The sequence below is a fragment of the Palaemon carinicauda genome, unplaced genomic scaffold, assembly GCF_036898095.1.
Source record: "Palaemon carinicauda isolate YSFRI2023 unplaced genomic scaffold, ASM3689809v2 scaffold64, whole genome shotgun sequence".
Taxonomy (NCBI): domain Eukaryota; kingdom Metazoa; phylum Arthropoda; class Malacostraca; order Decapoda; family Palaemonidae; genus Palaemon; species Palaemon carinicauda.
In genome coordinates, this window is record NW_027171916.1 from 224,130 (window position 1) to 242,112 (window position 17,983).

General features: G+C 38.0%; 2 long non-coding RNA genes across 3 annotated transcripts in view; one reads left to right on the forward strand and one right to left on the reverse strand.

Annotated features, from left to right (window-relative positions):
• LOC137637301 (uncharacterized) overlaps positions 1-5,953 on the forward strand; it is a 68,927-nt gene extending 62,974 nt beyond the window's left edge. Inside the window, exon 5 of the long non-coding RNA XR_011043537.1 lies at positions 5,890-5,953. This is a non-coding gene — a long non-coding RNA (uncharacterized lncRNA). The remainder of the gene's footprint in view (positions 1-5,889) is intronic.
• An 879-nt stretch (positions 5,954-6,832) lies between these two features.
• Positions 6,833-17,983, reverse strand: part of LOC137637303 (uncharacterized) — a 42,545-nt gene continuing 31,394 nt past the window's right edge. For both annotated transcript variants that reach the window (XR_011043541.1, XR_011043539.1), the window contains one exon: positions 6,833-6,971. This is a non-coding gene — a long non-coding RNA (uncharacterized lncRNA). The remainder of the gene's footprint in view (positions 6,972-17,983) is intronic.

Sequence of the window (17,983 nt, forward strand, 5' to 3'; positions counted from 1 at the left end):
GATCATCACTGTCAAAACATTCGCAGAATAAGAAAGTGTTCAGTTTCCTCTTGAACGCCTTATCTTCAATTATTCAGATCTCATGGTAGCCTATTGTATTGTCTCAGAGCCGCACATGCTTACAGTAGACATGCATCTAGGTTATGATAGTTTGAAACCACCTGTAGCAATTCTTGTGTCAGGACGATTTGTTATCTGCATCTTTGCATCGTGTGGACGTAGAAAATCTTATTGGTCATTCAATTATACTTCTCACCTGTGCAGTGCAGCATCTGACTTATCATCTACCCCGTTTCTTTAATTTCATCAGCCTCATTATTATTATTATTATTACTATCCAAGCTACAACCCTAATTGGAAAAGCAAGATGCTAAAAGCCCAGGGGCTCTAATAGGGAAAAATAGCCCAGTGAGGAAAGGAAATAAGGAAATAAATAACTGAAGAGAACAAATTAACAATAAATCATTCTAAAAAAAGTAATGTCAAAAGAGATATGTCATATATAAACTATTAACGTCAAAAACAAATATGTCATATATAAACTATAAAAAGAATCATGTCTGCCTGGTCAACAAAAAAGCATTTGCTCCAACTTTGAACTTTTGAAGTTCTACTGATTCAACCACCCGATTAGGAAGATCATTCCACAACTTGGTAACAGCTGGAATAAAACTTCTGGAGTACTGCGTAGTATTGAGCCTTGTGATGGAGAAGGCCTGGCTATTAGAATTAACTGCCTGCCTAGTATTACGAACAGGATAGAATTGTCCAGGGAGATCTGAATGTAAAGGATGGTCAGAGTTATGAAAAATCTTATGCAACATACATTTCAGTCCCTGCCTCTTTCTCTTTTTTCCTTGACATTCAACCTGTTGCATCTATTAGTTGAGAAATTCACTTGACCTAGAATAGCATTTACATTGAGCATCCTCTCTGTGTTTATTAACATGTAGTTTTTGCTCATTAATCTTTTTCTCTGCATTTAATTTAATGATAAATCACACTTATTTTATCCACCTTTACCTGTCTTTTTTCTACATAGGTACATGCCTGCGTACGATCTTTTCTGTTGGTATAACTAAAGCTTTCATTTCTTTAATTTTATCTTTTTAACATTTTTTAAACTTTTTCTACATTCTCATTCCTATGAAAAATTACTGGAATTAATGTAATTTGGTAAAACTACCCAGCAAATGATTTCATCTCTTTGATACCGTCCCTCCTCACTTATTACATTCAATGCTCCATTGTCATACACTTTCAGCTTATGATTAACAGGTTTATTTACCTCCAGCCACTCCTATTCTCACTATTGATTACATCCTTCTAAGCCAGGGGTTCTTAACCGGGGGTGCAAACCTGGTTCCTAAGGGGTGCGAGGATACCTGTGAAATATTGAAGAAAATATATGTTTTTACCTACGATTTATATATTCTCCTAAAAAAAAAAAAAACTTATTGCTTAATTTTAAACAGTGTTCGAAGAGATATACCTAAATCTATTTTCCCAATGAAGGGATAAATTTGCAACAAACTTGAGTCCGGGGTACACGTATGTGATTTGGATGAACGAGGAGAAATTCACCATTTTCTCCATGAATGGGTACAAGAACTGGCCATACATTTCAATGACCCTAGTTTTGTTCAGATGCTTGCCTACTTGGCTGATGTGTTTTCAGCACTCGGTGAAAAGGGTGTGAACACGGAAAAAGGTTAAGAACCACTGTTCTAAGCAATGTCTGAGACTTTTTGTCCTGTTGTGGAATAGAATCCTCTGCATTTATTGTACTGTATATGCATTTATCATCATGATCAGCCATAACTAGGCCTTTGTAGGACAAAGGCCTCAGATATGTCCTTCCAATTCCGCCTGTTCATGGTCTTTTTATGGCCGTCTGTACTCGTAAAATTTCTAAGCTCGTCAATCCATTGTCTTCTCTTCCTTCCTCTGTTTCTTTCGCAATCCCCAGACTATTATTTTATTCTTAATGTCCATTTATAATATTATTCTTATTATGTCCTTCCCATGTCCATTTGTTTTTCGTGCATGTTGTTAGAATATCCCCTACTTTAGTCTGCTCTCGTATCCATGTTGCTATCTATACCTCGTATTATTCCCATCATTCTTCTTTCCATAGCTCTTAAGTGTGTATTTATTCTATTTACTGTAGCCGACATCAAACAAAGAAACAAAAGGGACCTTTCCTCTCTCTGCTCCTCCCAGCCTGAAGAGGGATTCAGCTGAGTTTCTCTGGTACTGCTAGGCTCACACACACACACACACTTTATTGTGTTATAAAGTACAGTAGGGTTATAATACTCAGTATGTTAAGAAACAAGAATTTTGACAATTGCTGGAGACTAGGCAAGTTTGCTTAAGGTTTTTTTGTTTTTAATGAGAGGGCGGTTGTTCTACTGGTTCGTCTCAAGTTTGCTTAAGCTTTTTTTTTTTGTTATGAGTGCGGTTGTTCTACTGGTTCGTCTCAAGTTTGCTTAAGGTTTTTTTTTTCTTTTTTAATGAGAGGGCGGTTGTTCTACTGGTTCGTCTCATTGATCTTTAATTCATGTTTACGCTTGATTGGTGTGGTGATGAAAACTGGTCAAACCCCAGAGAGGATTAAGACATGTATTATTATTATTATTATAACAGGCTAGTCTATAACCTCAGTTGGAAAAGCAAGATAAGCCCTTTGTCCTGCAGTGGACTAGAAACGGCTGTATTTGTTGTTGTTTTTGTTGTTGTTGTTTTTGGGTGAGATAGCCATGTCCTCCTGATGGAGGTTCCTTCAAGCAGCTTCCTACTGTATGATATTTCTGTGAGTGGTACTTTTTTAAATGCACTCTCTCTCTCTTTTGTTTACCACGACACATCACTAAACTGATATTTAGCCTATAGGTTAGCCTACTAAGTCATCAGCAGCCATTCACTGGCCCTCCCTGGTCCTAGGTTGGTTGGAGATAGGGCTTGGACAATGATCATATAGGTATATGGTCAGTCTTTAGGGCAATGTCTCTGTACTTTTCCTCTGCCATTCATGGGCAACCTTTAATCTTGGTTATTTTCAAGTTGATATCTACCTGGTCGTTAGGGCGTGTTCCATGCAAGAGATTCCCTTTCTCTTATTTAATTTTTTGTAGTTTATATATGAAATATTTATTCTAGTGCCATTACTGTTAAAATATTTTATTTTAATTAATTACTTTTCTTGTGGTTTCCTTATTTCCTTTCCTCACAGGGGTATTTTACCTGTTGAAGCCCTTGGGCTTATAGCATCTTGCTTTTCCAACTAAGGTTAATCACAGATTTAACACACTCAAACCTCCAAATGGTTACTGGCTACTTCCACACATGACTCCTTCACTGTTGCCTCTTGTCTTCTGTCCCATCTAAGCTTGAACTGACCTCTTCCCCGAGCTGGATATATTCCTGGCATTCCATGCAACTTTTTTCTCAGGTATATTTAGCAATACATTTAGCAATATATTTAGGCTGGAGGAACGTAGAGAGTAGAGGTCCCCTTTTTTGTTTTGTTTCTTGTTGATGTCGGCTACCCCCCAAAATTGGGGGAAGTGCCTTTGGTATATGTATGTATGTATATTTAGCAGTATTTATACCTTTGAAATGGTACTTTAAGGAGCATTTCACTGGGCGACACAGGTCCCTCGCCCAGAAATAGATTTTTCCTTCGTCAAAATCCCTTAACTATACAGAATGGTACACTGTATAGTTTTTGCACTTTAATACTTGAAAATTGCAGGTTTTGCAAGCATTTAATGCAGGACATTGTCAAATTCTCTCTCTTTTTCTTGTCATTGATTTTACGGGAGCATTCAGCATTTTTATGACCTTATGTCAATTTATTATAATATTTGTATCTTCTGGCGTTTTGTGACATGCCTTTTTTCTTTCGACTATCATCGTTCTCTTTGTCGATGTCTCACAGGATGTAGATACAGGAGAGGGAGTTCCCAGCCCCCTCGTCCTGTCCCTTTTAGTCGCCTCTTACGACACGCAGGGATAACGTTGGTGCTATTCTAATTTTTATATGCCCCCGCGGCCACAATGCGAGCGATTATGACACAGTTCCGGTAGGCCCTGCTGCTGCCTCCGATGACCGCGGAGGAGCAGTAGGGGATTCAGCATTATGAAGCTTCATCTGTGGTGGATAATGTGGGAGGGTGGGCTGTGGCACCCTAACAGTATCATCTGTACTCGGTTGAGTCCCTTGTTAGGCTGGAGGAACGTAGAGAGTAGAGGTCCCCTTTTTGTTTTTGTTTCATTTGTTGATGTTGGCTACCCCCCAAAATTGGGGGAAGTGCCTTGGTATATGTATGTATCATTGTTCTCTCATTTCTGTGTTCTTGAATTTTATGTTTTATTATTATTACTAGGTCAGCTACAACCCTAGTTTGAAAAGCAGGATGGTATAACACCAAGGGTTCCAACAGGAAAAATAGCCCAGTGAGGATAAGAAATAAACTATATTTGAAGTTATGAACAATTAAAATGAAATATTTTAACCCTTTGACCCCCAGGCTATTTGGAAATTTCCAACCCTTAACCCCTAGGGGGTTATTTTTTTCCAGCACATTTTGCAGTATATTTTCTTTAAATTGCTTTAAAAGCCTTAATTTTTTGTCATAGAGAGGTCAGGTTGGTCTCATTCTCTTGGAAAGTGACTGAATTTTCTCAAAAAATTCTCAATTTTTCTTTTTTAAAGCATTTTTTTGCCGTCCTTGGGGGTAAAGGGATGGCTTTTGTGAAACGTACCAGTACGTCCTTTGGGGGTAAAAGGGTTAAGAACAGTAATAACACTAACGTGTTATTTTTTATATAAACCTTAAAAATACTTACTGTTTCGCTGTTTTCCTTGGGTTAAAATTCTCAGCCTCATTTGCCTTCTCGGGTCATAAACACATTAAGTTCTTCGGACATCTTTATGCATGTTCATAATCATTTTAATTGTTTTCATATATTTTGAAATGTGGATAATGTGGGAGGGTGGGCCGTGTCACCCTAGCAGTACCAGCTGAACTCGGTTGAGTCCCTTGTTAGGCTGGAGGAACGTAGAGTAGAGGTCCCCTTTTTGTTTTGTTTCATTTGTTGATGTCGGCTACCCCCCAAAATTGGGGGAAGTGCCTTGGTATATATATATATTTTGTAGCTTTATTTCTTGATCACAGTTTTGCTTTTGATGCAAATTTCTCCATTTCATGTGTAGTTTTATTGATTTAACATGAGTTATTTGTTTATATTTATATTTTCCCATGCTAAGACTACTGCAAATACGTATTTAACGACGTGTAAGTTAGTTTTTATCTGGAGATGTTTGAAGTGATGAACGATTCATAAATATTCAGACTTTTAAAGTTGAAACTTTGCAAAATGTTGTCAAGTGACTAAAACGTTTTAGATTAGATTACATGTTATTAAGAATGTATTCCCAGTAGTCTTAACAGGGAGAAAAGTCTGTATTATTAAAACCAAGATGTGAAATAGATTTATCAGTTTCATTTAGTAAAGGCATTCATTTCATTTAGTAGATACCAAAATGCATTTAAATAGAAAAATCTTCAAAATAGGGATTTTTTATTGTATTTTTTTAAAAATAGTAATTAGAGGTATTTTTTATTGTATTTTTTTAAAAATAGTAATTAGAGGTAAAGAGAATGTGTAAATAGATTAAAATTAGTATTGATCTGTCTCTTGTTTTCAAGACAAAGTTTAAAATTAGTATTGATCTGTCTCTTGTTTTCAAGACAAAATAAGTTGATCTGTTTCTATGAAAAAATAGGACATATTTGGCCTTAGAAGATGCAAATAGTCTTGTACCCATTTTGCCCCTATTTACTAAGAATCAAATATTCATATGTATTTCTTAATTTACAGGTAATGGGTATTTAAACAAAAGTCTGCGGAGTCAAGAGGATCGGCAAAACCAAGAAAAAAATAAGGACGTTGGTAATCCAGGGCGGACGTAACTTCATTACTGGACACACAAATGTTTAAAATAATTTTGACATTTTAATTTTTTTTTTTTTTTTTTTTTTTTTTTGTCGCAGGTGCTCGAAAATAGCAATACAAATCAAGTGTGTAAGAAATGGGTAAAAATAATAGAAAATAGCAATACAAATAGTGTAAGAAATGGAAAAAAATAAAAGTAAAAGTGTGAAATATTTAATTTTATTTACTCCTTTAGTTACAACAAAGAAAAAGTAAAATATGGTTACAACAAATTATGTATGGCTTCCAGAAAAAATGTATTATTGAAACAAGTATGGGCTATATATATATATAAAGGCACACATGGCTGGTCAAAAGTGTAGGTCTAGCTGCCAAGAGTTGCCATATATCATATATTTTTCTATTATTGGACATAGTTTCTGAACCTTTCCCTACTACCAGGGAACGACAGGCGTCAAGGGTCCTCCTTGCCTTTCCCTACTACCAGGGAACGACAGATCGGGACACATGCTGTTGCACACAACTCCAGTTTCTGAACCTTTCCCTACTACCAGGGAACGACAGGCGTCAAGGGTCCTCCTTGCCTTTCCCTACTACCAGGGAACGACAGATCGGGACACATGCTGTTGCACACAACTCCAGTTTCTGAACCTTTCCCTACTACCAGGGAACGACAGGCGTCAAGGGTCCTCCTTGCCTTTCCCTACTACCAGGGAACGACAGGCGTCAAGGGTCCTCCTTGCCTTTCCCTACTACCAGGGAACGACAGATCGGGACACATACTGTTGCACACAACTCCAGTTTCTGAACCTTTCCCTACTACCAGGGAACGACAGATCGGGACACATACTGTTGCACACAACTCCAGTTTCTGAACCTTTCCCTACTACCAGGGAACGACAAGCGTCAAGGGTCCTCCTTTCATTATTTTCCTTCCTACCTTCTTCCAAAACGGTCCGGATTCGGGACACATGCTGTTGCACACAACTCCACTTTCTACAACTCGACTGAAAATAAACGTATATACAGAAAATGGGATTAACAGACTACTTCCCACACAGTGTGTGGGTGTTAAGTGAATATGAATAGTTATCCACAAGGCACATTGGGATACCTATAAGCGGCCGACCAACACCATATGATGTTACAACTATTTGTCATTTTGAATGTCTCCATAATACAAAATACATGAGGCCGATGTAGTGACATTGAATATATATTTAATGTAATATAAAATTGACTAGTTATGCCTAAAATGCTGATATACAGATGAAGTGCAAACCAACTATTGTTCATTATGAAGTCAAGTATTATAATAATACTGCATTGTAATATTTAAATTATCATTGATCATTACAGGAAACCTATCAGGGAAGAAATGTGGCAGAGACAGATAATGGTGTACTTTGGATATATTCTCACAAAAGGGAAAATACTGCTTATTGTCTTTAAGGACAAACAATACCAGAGATTTGATGATCTTGCAACAGGAATTTACTTACTTGAAGAATTTAAATACATAGCATATATCCTAAACAAACATTACTGGGTAAGAGTTGCAATTTCATCTAAGGAGTTCAAGGTACATGGTGTTTATAATAGGTCAGACTAGAGTCCTTTACTAACATGGCAATGGAGTTAAGCTACTGAAGAGTTCTGGAAGCGTTATCTTTACAGTTGCTCAAAGATTATAACTTATTAAACCAGAAATAAACGTGTGTTTAAAAACTCATGAAGACTGTATTGCAAGTCTTAACCCTTTTACCCCCAAAGGACGTACTGGTACGTTTCACAAAACCCATCCCTTTACCCCCATGGACGTACCGGTACGTCCTTGCAAACAAATGCTATAAATTTTTTTTTCTTTTCATATTGATAATTTTTTGAAAAAATTCAGGCATTTTCCAAGAGAATGAGACAAACCTGACCTCTCTATGACAAAAATTAAGGCTGTTAGAGCAATTTAAAAAAAATATACTGCAAAATGTGCTGGGAAAAAAATAACCCCTTGGAGGTTAAGGGTTGGAAATTTCCAAAGAGCCTGGGGGTAAAAGGGTTAACTGTGGTTAGGAAAGGCTCTATCTCGCTGTTGTATTGATATATCTGTGGTAGACAAGTCAAATCTGTCCTGTGTACAAAATCGAAAAGATGGTGTCCCTAGACAGAGTACGAATTTTTTTATACCAGGCTTCTGCCAGGATGAAATGGGGAGAATAGGAGGAGGTATGACTGTTGTACTAAAATGTACAGTTATTAGAAGATGGAAAATATCAATTTTGTGTTCAATTACTTAAGGGAAAACCAAATGTTAGGATCTGAATCTGTGACAGAAACACCACAGTCAGTAAGAAAAAAATGGTTTTTGACTTATGCCAAATGTGAGAAGTACAATCATTGTTAAAACAGGATTGCATGAGAGAGAAAGACTAAGTTTTGGCAGAAGACAAGATGTAAAGGGGACCGAAAATTAAGGTTTCACCCAAATGCCCATAAAACTAAGTAAGGGAAACAGAAATAAGTAATATATCAAATGTGGAGAGAATATTGATGATCCAAACTGTCTGCACTAATGTATGTGGTCCAGTCTCTATTTCCAGTTCCTTTCTCAATTGGGAAAAGGAAGGAGTCACCAATTTCCTTCCAGAATCTATTCCAGTCCCTATTTCCAGTTCCTTTCTCAATTGGGAAAAGGAAGGAGTCACCAATTTCCTTCCAGAATCTATTCCAGTCCCTATTTCCAGTTCCTTTCTCAATTGGGAAAAGGAAGGAGATAACAATAAAACATACGATAGTCCTAGAATATGTATGTGAAAAATGGAGAGCAAACTTTAATGATATCACAAACAAAATTGTAAGTAATGAAACCAGGTACTAGGGAGGTAAGATTCTAGGTAGAGTTGAAATATTGTAAATTGTACAAGGACAGTAAGATTTTTCAAATAGGCCTACTACAAAAGCTCTGGGTGATAGGAGGATAGATGTGAGAGGCAAGAGAGCGTGCTAGAAATAGGAATGAATGGCGAGCGATTGTGACGCAGTTCCGGTAGGCCCGGCTGCTGCCTCCGATGCCTTAGATGACCGCGGAGGTAGCAGCAGTAGGGGACTCAGCATCATGAAGCTTCATCTGTGGTGGATAATGTGGGAGGGTGGGCTGTGGCACCCTAGCAGTACCAGCTGAACTCGGCTGAGTCCCTTGTTAGGCTGGAGGAACGTAGAGAGTAGAGGTCCCCTTTTTTGTGTTGTTTCATTTGTTGATGTCGGCTACCCCCCAAAATTGGGGGAAGTGCCTTGGTATATGTATGTATGTACAAAAGGGGAACAAATATGAAAGGATACAATGTGTAAAACAATACTATTGGATATTGAATACGAGGCTAAGAGTATGGTCATGGATGTAGCTGTATACATATCCTGCATTAAAGGTGTGGAGAGACTCGGTTCAGTACAGAACTGTATACCAAATGTAATGCATACATGTACGTAGTGTCACTAATCTTAATACATACATACATATACCAAGGCCCTTCCCCCAATTTTGGGGGGTAGCCGGCATCAACAAAGAAACAAAAACAAAAAGGGGACCTCTACTCTCTACGTTCCTCCTGTGGCCACGGGGGCATAAAAACAAGAATAGCGCCAACATTATCCCTGCGTGTCGTAAGAGGCGACTAAAAGGGACAGGATGAGGGGGCTAGAAACCTCCTCTCCTGTACCTACATCCTGTGAGACATCGACTAATCTTAATAGGAATTCTTTTTAATAAGAACTGTAGCAAATGTGTCAGAGGGAAGTGAATGACCTATTTTTTGTGTATCAGTTCTTGGAAGGGGGAAACGTTTCTGTTGTCTTTGGGGAAAAAACAGTGGGAAAACGTTTCTGTTGTCTTTGGGGGAAAAAACAGTTTATTGAAAGAATGACAGAGATTGGTTGGTAGCAGAGGTGAGTTATAAACGAGATTATGATGCCAGAAGTACCAAAGTTGTGTCATGAAAGAACATTATGGTGACAGTAGCATCAGAGATGTGTTATGAAAGAGATTGGGTGACAGCAGCAACAGGTGTGTGTGGAAGGCAAAGTAGTAAACACTAACAGGAAATGAAACAAATGGTGGTGGGATCTGGAATCAAATGCTTCATAAAGCTGTATAGCCAGAAGAAGGTGGTAAGATGATGACAACTACCAAACCTGTGAGGAATAAAAACGGATAAGGGGCCAAGAAAAAAATGTGATTGCAAAGGGAAAAATCAGGGTAAAATGGAATGAGATCATGCAAAAACGGAGGGAGAAAAGACTACAGAATTGCCTAAGTAAAAAAAGATAGGCAAGGTGTAAGAGTTGTAGGAACTATTAAAAGCTGAAAATGGAAATTATTAATTGAGGAAGAGGAAGTTAAGAGAACATGGATGACTATTCTTTTACAGCTATTAAACACTGTGAATGAGTATGCAAACATCAGAGAAAGAAAATCAAGTCGAGACTGCTATAAAGATCAAGTAAATAAAGCTGAAGAGAAATCAGAAGTAACAATAGAAGTGATTAAAGCATAGCGGAATCTAGGCAAAGTGTGGGTGCACACACTATTAGAAAAAATCTGATATGTAGGGGAAATGCCAAGGGACTGGAAAGATAGATAGATGTCTAAGTTATACATATATATACCAAGGCACTTACCCCAATTTTGGGGGTTAGCCAACATCAACAAAGAAACAAAAACAAAAAGGGGACCTCTACTCTCTACGTTCCTCCCAGCCTAACAAGGGACTCAACCGAGTTCAGCTGGTACTGCTAGGGTATCACAGCCCACCCTCCCACATTATCCACCACAGATGAAGCTTCATAATGCTGAATCCCCTACTGCTGCTACCTCTGCGGTCATCTAAGGCATCGGAGGCAGCAGCAGGGCCTACCGGAACTGCGTCACAATCACTCTCCATTCATTCCTATTCCTAGCACGCTCTCTTGCCTCGCTCACATCTATCCTCCCATCACCCAGAGCTTCCTTCACTCCATCCATCCACCCAAAGTTATAAAGAACAAAAAGGAGACAAGTTGAACTAAATGACCTTCAGAGGTATACAAATTTTTGCCCTTTATTCAACATACTAGAAATGATATTAGCAGGAAAGTTGATATGCATGAGCAGCAGTTTTGGTTTTAAGAAAGGAAAGAGCACAGTGGATACTATATTTATAGTAAGTTAAGTCCAAGATGGTTGGGGTATCTCCTATGTTGAACAAGATTGAGAAGGGACAGCTGAGATGGCTGGGACATTTAATGAGAATGGATGGAAATAGAATTGCAAGGAAGAGATGGGACTGGACGCCTGGTGGGAGGAGATCAAGAGGTAGACCACGTAAACGCTGGAGGGATGGAATTGAAGAGATTTTGACAAAGAACAACTTGCCAACAATTGAACAGCTGAGAAGAGGGAATTTTTGAAAACAGAATTGAGTGGAGAAGACAACTGATTCCACTGACAGGCTGAAAGCCTACCTGGGAGTGGAAGTGAAGTGAAGTGAAGTGTAAGTCCAAGATAAGTATCAGTATCTAGAAGGAAAAGGGAAAGTTTATATGTGCCGTATCTTATGGATCTTGAAAAGGTGTACAACAGGGCACCAAAAAGGCTAGTTTATTGGCATTTAAAAAAAAAAAAAGAGAAGTTGATAAGGCTAGTGAAGTGAGAATGGAGTAAGAGGGAGCATGAATCACTGTACAGACAAAATATGAGGGAAAATAAAGCATTCCTTGGGGATATTGAACTTCCTCATTGATCAGTTCTGAGTCCTTGCCTATTCCTTGTAGACACTTTGTCATTAGTATTAAGGAACTAAGAAGAATTATGAGAACTGGTGTTTACTAAGGATTTAGTCATAATTGCAGACACAGAAGAACTGCAAGAACAGTTTTTGGCATGGAAAAGGGTCATAGAAAAGAAAATATTGAAGGGGAACATTAAAAAGACAAAGCGAAAGACTTTTACCCCCAAAGGACGTACTGGTACGTTTCACAAAAGCCATCCATTCATCCCCATGGACGTACCGGTACGTCCTTACAAAAAAATGCTATAATTTTTTTTTTCTTTTCATATTTTTGATAATTTTTTGGAAAAATTCAGGCATTTTCCAAGAGAATGAGACCAACCTGACCTCTCTCTGACAAAAATTAAGGCTGTTAGAGCAATTTGAAAAAAATATACTGCAAAATGTGCAGGGAAAAAAATAACCCCATGGGGGTTAAGGGTTGGAAATTTCCAAATAGCCTGGGGGTTAAAGGGTTAAGGAACAAAGAAGAATTATGAAAACTGGTGTTTACTAAGGATTTAGTCATAACTGAGGACACAGAAGAACTGCAAGAACAGTTTTTGGCATGGAAAAGGGTCATAGAAAAGAAAATATTGAAGGGGAACATTAAAAAGACAAAGCTAAAGATTAACCCTTTTACCCCCAAAGGACGTACTGGTTGGTTTCACAAAAGCCATCCCTTTACCCCCATGGACGTACCCGTACGTCCTTGCAAAAAAATTCTATAATTTTTTTTTTTTTCATATTTTTGATAATTTTTTGAGAAAATTCAGGCATTTTCCAAGAGAATGAGACCAACCTGACCTCTCTATGACAAAAATTAAGCCTGTTAGAGCAATTTAAAAAAAGTATACAGCAAAATGTGATGGGATAAAAATAACCCCTTGGGGGTTAAGGGTTGGAAATTTCCAAATAGCCCGGGGGTAAAAGGGTTAATAGTAAAGTACACGGAGAGATAAACATTCATGTGGAAGGGGGTACAGAACAATGAGTTTGGCTACTTGAGATCAATAAAATTCAGTGAGATGAGTGAAATAAATATGGCAAAATTGGAGGGAAGTAACTGGAGTTGTTTTATAAAAACAAAGAACTATTAGACATCTATCTTGCAGAAACTTCACCACTTAAAAGGAAAGAGGAAGGACTGTTAGAAAGAATTATGATGAGGATTTTGACTTTTATTGCTGAAATATCACTACTAGAAAGCGGGGAGAGAAGATATTTGACAATGTGTGCTACATGTAATGTAAAAGATATGGCTGGGGAAGCTAGTCTGAGATATTATGAAATGAGTTAGCAGCTAGAGTGGATATGAATGTGTTGAGGTGGTTTGGCCATGTTGAGAGAATGGAAAATGGCTGTCTGCTAAAGAAGGAGATGAATGCAAGAGTTGATGGGAGAAGTACGAGGAAGGCCAAGGTTTGGGTGGATGGATGGAGTGAAGGAAGCTCTGGGTGATAGGAGGATAGATGTGAGTGAGGCAAGAGAGCGTGCTAGAAATAGGAATGAATGGCGAGCGATTGTGACGCAGTTCCGGTAGGCCCTGCTGCTGCCTACGATGCCTTAGATGACCCGGAGGTAGCAGCAGTAGGGGATTCAGCATTATGAAGCTTCATCTGTGGTGGAATTGTGGGAGGTTGGGCTGTGGTACCCTAGCAGTACCAGCTGAACTCGGTTGAGTCCCTTGTTAGGCTGGGAGGAACGTAGAGAGTAGAGGTCCCCTTTTTGTTTTTATTTCTTTGATGATGTCGGCTACCCCTCAAAATTGGGGGAAGTGCCTTGGTATATGTATGTATAAGAAAACAAAATACCTTCTACTAAGAATAAAAAAAAAGACTAATGAGGATTTGCAATAAAAATAGATTTACAGCAATTCTATGTAAACGTAGTCAATGAAAAAACTAAAAAAAAACATTGAATTATATTCGAATGAACACCAGGAACTAATATAAGGGAAAGATGGCTAGATAAGGTTGGTACAAATGGATTAGTAAGTGAGAGAGAGAGAGAGAGAGAGAGAGAGAGAGAGAGAGAGAGAGAGAGAGAGAGAGAGATTCAAAACACTTAATAAAATATATGTAGTTCATTGTAGATTAGTGTATTTTGAACAAGAATGATTCGATAAAGTGACTTATGTGCCAATATTTACTGAAAATTTTACAATTACTATGTACAAAATTGTACACAATGAATATTGAGATATGGGGAGTTTCAAACATTGAATATGCATTCTGGAGAATACAATTGAACTGTTATAAGACAAGGTTTGTCAAAATGGGAAAGCTTGAAGAATAGCTGCAAGTCCTTGTCTGTGAAGTATAAATGAACAGTGTGAAATAGTTGATTGATTGATTGTCTTTCGATGCCTGAGACCCAGAAAAAAAAAAATGGAATACCTGTAAAAAATGGGCTGTAAAAATGTTGAAAAATGACATAGAGGCTTGGTTTGAAGTTAAGCAACGTAAGTAAGGGACCATGTGCATTCTTGAGAAGTACTTATTTGAGGGCTGTAAAAAGGTTGGAAAATGTCATAAAGAGGTCAGGTTGGTCTCATTCTCTTGGAAAATGCCTGAATTTTCTAAAAAAAAATTATCAAAAATATAAAAAAAAATGTTTATAGTATTTTTTTGCAAGGACGTACCAGTACGTCCATGGGGGTAAAGGGATGAGTTTTGTGAAACGTACCAGTACGTCCTTTGGGGGTAAAAGGGTTAAAAGGAATGAGGAAGGACTGTTAGAAAGAATTATGATGAGGATTGTGATTTTTATTGCTTAAATATCACTACTAGAAAAGGGGGGAGAGAAGATATTTGACAATGTGTGCTACATGTAATGTAAAAGATATGGCTAGGGAAGCTCGTCTGAGATATTATGATCATGTAATAAGAAGGTAGGTGGTAGAACCAGTCAACAGAAACAAGAAAATGCTAATGATGGGATGATGAGTGTAGGGCATCAGCACATCAGATAGATGGATCTGGTGAAGAGAGATACGAGTGGGATGGGACTAGGAGAAAAGTTAACCCTTTTACCCCCAGGCTCTTTGGAAATTTCCAACCCTTAACCCCCAAGGGGTTATTTTTTCCCCAGCACATTTTGCAGTATATTTTTTTCAAATTGCTCTAACAGCCTAGTTTTTGTCATAGAGAGGTCAGGTTGGTCTCATTCTCTTGGAAAATGCCTGAATTTTTTCAAAAAATTATCAAAAATATGGGGAAAAAATTTTTTATAGCATTTTTTTGCAAGGACGTACCGGTACGTCCATGGGGGTAAAGGGATGAGTTTTGTGAAACGTACCAGTGCTTCCTTTGGGGGTAAAAGGGTTAAAAGGAATAGAAACACATGAAGAAAGTTGACTCAAGAAACAGACACTGTTATACAGTGGAATAAAAGGGTAGAAAGAAGATGGCAAAGCAAGAAAACAAAGGTAAGGGCAAAGAAAAACATAAGAATCAATAGAGCAGCTTTTTTTGGGGGGACTTTCAGAAAAAATATGGCAAGACAAAAGAGCGTGCTAGAAATGGGAATGAATAGCAAGCGATTGTGATGCAGTTCCGGTAGGCCCTGCTGCTGCCTCCGATGCCTTAGATGACCACGGAGGTAGCAGCAGTAGGGGATTCAGCATTATGAAGCTTCATCTGTGGTGGATAATGTGGGATGGTGGGCTGTGACACCCTAGCAGTACCAGCTGAACTCAGTTGAGTCCCTTGTTAGGCTGGGAGGAACGTAGAGAGTAGAGGTCCCCTTTTTTTTTTTATTTCTTTGTTGATGTCGGCTACCCCCCCAAAATTGGGGGAAGTGCCTTGGTATATGTATGTATTAGAAAACAAGATATCTTCTACTAAGAATAAAAAAAAAGGAAGACTAATGAGGATTTGCAATAAAAATAGATTTACAGCAATTCTATGTAAACGTAGTCAATGAAAAAAACTAAAAAAAAAAACATTGAATTATATTCGAATGAACACCAGGAACTAATATAAGGGAAAGAAGACTAGATAAGGTTGGTACAAATGGAATAGTAAATGTAATTAAGAGCTTGAAATGATAATAGAAAAGGTAATGAAGCAATGAACAAAGGAATAGAAATAAAAAGTATAAGTAAAGTTATTAAAGTATGGAACTATTATCAGGTAATACCGATAGCTAGTGGTACATACATACATACATATACCAAGGCACTTCCCCCAATTTTGGGGGGTAGCCGACATCAACAAAGAAACAAAAACAAAAAGGGGACCTCTACTCTCTACGTTCCTCCCAGCCTAACAAGGGACTCAACCGAGTTCAACTGGTACTGCTAGGGTGTCACAGCCCACCCTCCCACATTATCCACCACAGATGAAGCTTCATAATGCTGAATCCCCTACTGCTGCTACCTCCGCGGTCATCTAAGGCATCGGAGGCAGCAGCAGGGCCTACCGGAACTGCTAGTGGTATAACAGCAAATATCAGTGATGGTATAGAAAGAAATTCCATAACTGATCATGGGATTACCCTCTCAAGCTATCAAACATTACAAGTACTAGTGGACCTTTTTGCATGTGTGGCCTAAAATCTGACAACCTTAGCCTCTTCGTATATGTGTCCTGAATATGCCCTTGACAAACTTAGCCTTGAAAATGGCATATATGAGAGAGAGAGAGAGAGAGAGAGAGAGAGAGAGAGAGAGAGAGAGAGAGAGAGAGAGAGATTGCAGATTCAAAACACTTAATAAAATATATGTAGTTAATTGTAGATTAGTGTACTTTGAACAAGAATGATTAGATAAGGTGACTTATGTGCCAATATTTACTGAAAATTGTACAATTACTATGTACAAAATTGTACACAATGAATATTGAGATATGGGGAGTTTCAAACATTGAATATGCATTCTGGAGAATACAATTGAACTGTTTTAAGACAAGGTTTGTCAAAATGGGAAGGCTTGAAGAATAGCTGCAAGTCCTTGTCTGTAAAGTATAAATGAACAGAGTGAAATAGTTGATTGATTGACTGTGTCTTGATCCCTGAGACCCAGAAAGAAAAAAAAATGGAATACCTGTAAAAAATGGGCTGTAAAAATGTTGAAAAATGACAGAGGCTTGGTTTGAAGTTAAGCAACGTAAGTAAGGGACCATGTGTATTCTTGAGAAGTGCTTATTTGAGAGGGCTGTAAAAAGGTTAAAAAACGACAAAGGTTTGGTTTGAAGTTAAGCAACGTAAGTAAAGGGTCATTTGCATTCTTGGGAAGTACTAATTTGAGAGGTTTTGTAAAAAGGTTAAAAAACGACAAAGGTTTGGTTTGAAGTTAAGCAACGTAAGTAAGGGGTCATTTGCATTCTTGGGAAGTACTGTACTAATTTGAGAGGTTTTGTAAAAAGGTTGAAAAATGACAAAGGCTTGGTTTGAAGTTCATTAACGTAAGTAAGGGGCCGTGTGCATTCTTGAGAAGTACTTATTTGAGAGGGCTATAAAAAGGTTGGAAAATGACAAAGGCTTAGTTTGAAGTTAAACAACGTAAGTAAGGGGCCACATTCTTGGGAAGTACTTATTTGAGAGGGCTGTAAAAAGGTTAAAAAAATGACAGAGGCTTGGTTTGAAGTTAAGCAACGTAAGTAAGGGACCATGTGCATTCTTGAGAAGTACTTATTTGAGGGGGCTGTAAAAATGTTGAAAAATGACAAAGACTTGGTTTGAAGATGAGCAACGTAAGTAAGGGACCATGTGCATTCTTGAGAAGTACTTATTTGAGAGGGCTGTAAAAAGGCTGAAAAATGACAAAGGCTTGGTTTGAAGTTAAGCAATGTAAGTAAGGGACCATGTGCATTCTTGAGAAGTACTTATTTGAGAGGGCTGTAAAAAGGTTAGAAAATGACAAAGGTTTGGTTTGAAAATAAGCAATGTAAGTAAGGGACCATGTGCATTCTTGAGAAGTACTTATTTGAGAGGGCTGTAAAAAGGTTGAAAAATGACAGAGGCTTGGTTTGAAGTTAAGCAACGTAAGTAAGGGACCATGTGCATTCTTGAGAAGTACTTATTTGAGGGGGCTGTAAAAATGTTGAAAAATGACAAAGACTTGGTTTGAAGATGAGCAACGTAAGTAAGGGACCATGTGCATTCTTGAGAAGTACTTATTTGAGAGGGCTGTAAAAAGGCTGAAAAATGACAAAGGCTTGGTTTGAAGATGAGCAACGTAAGTAAGGGACCATGTGCATTCTTGAGAAGTACTTATT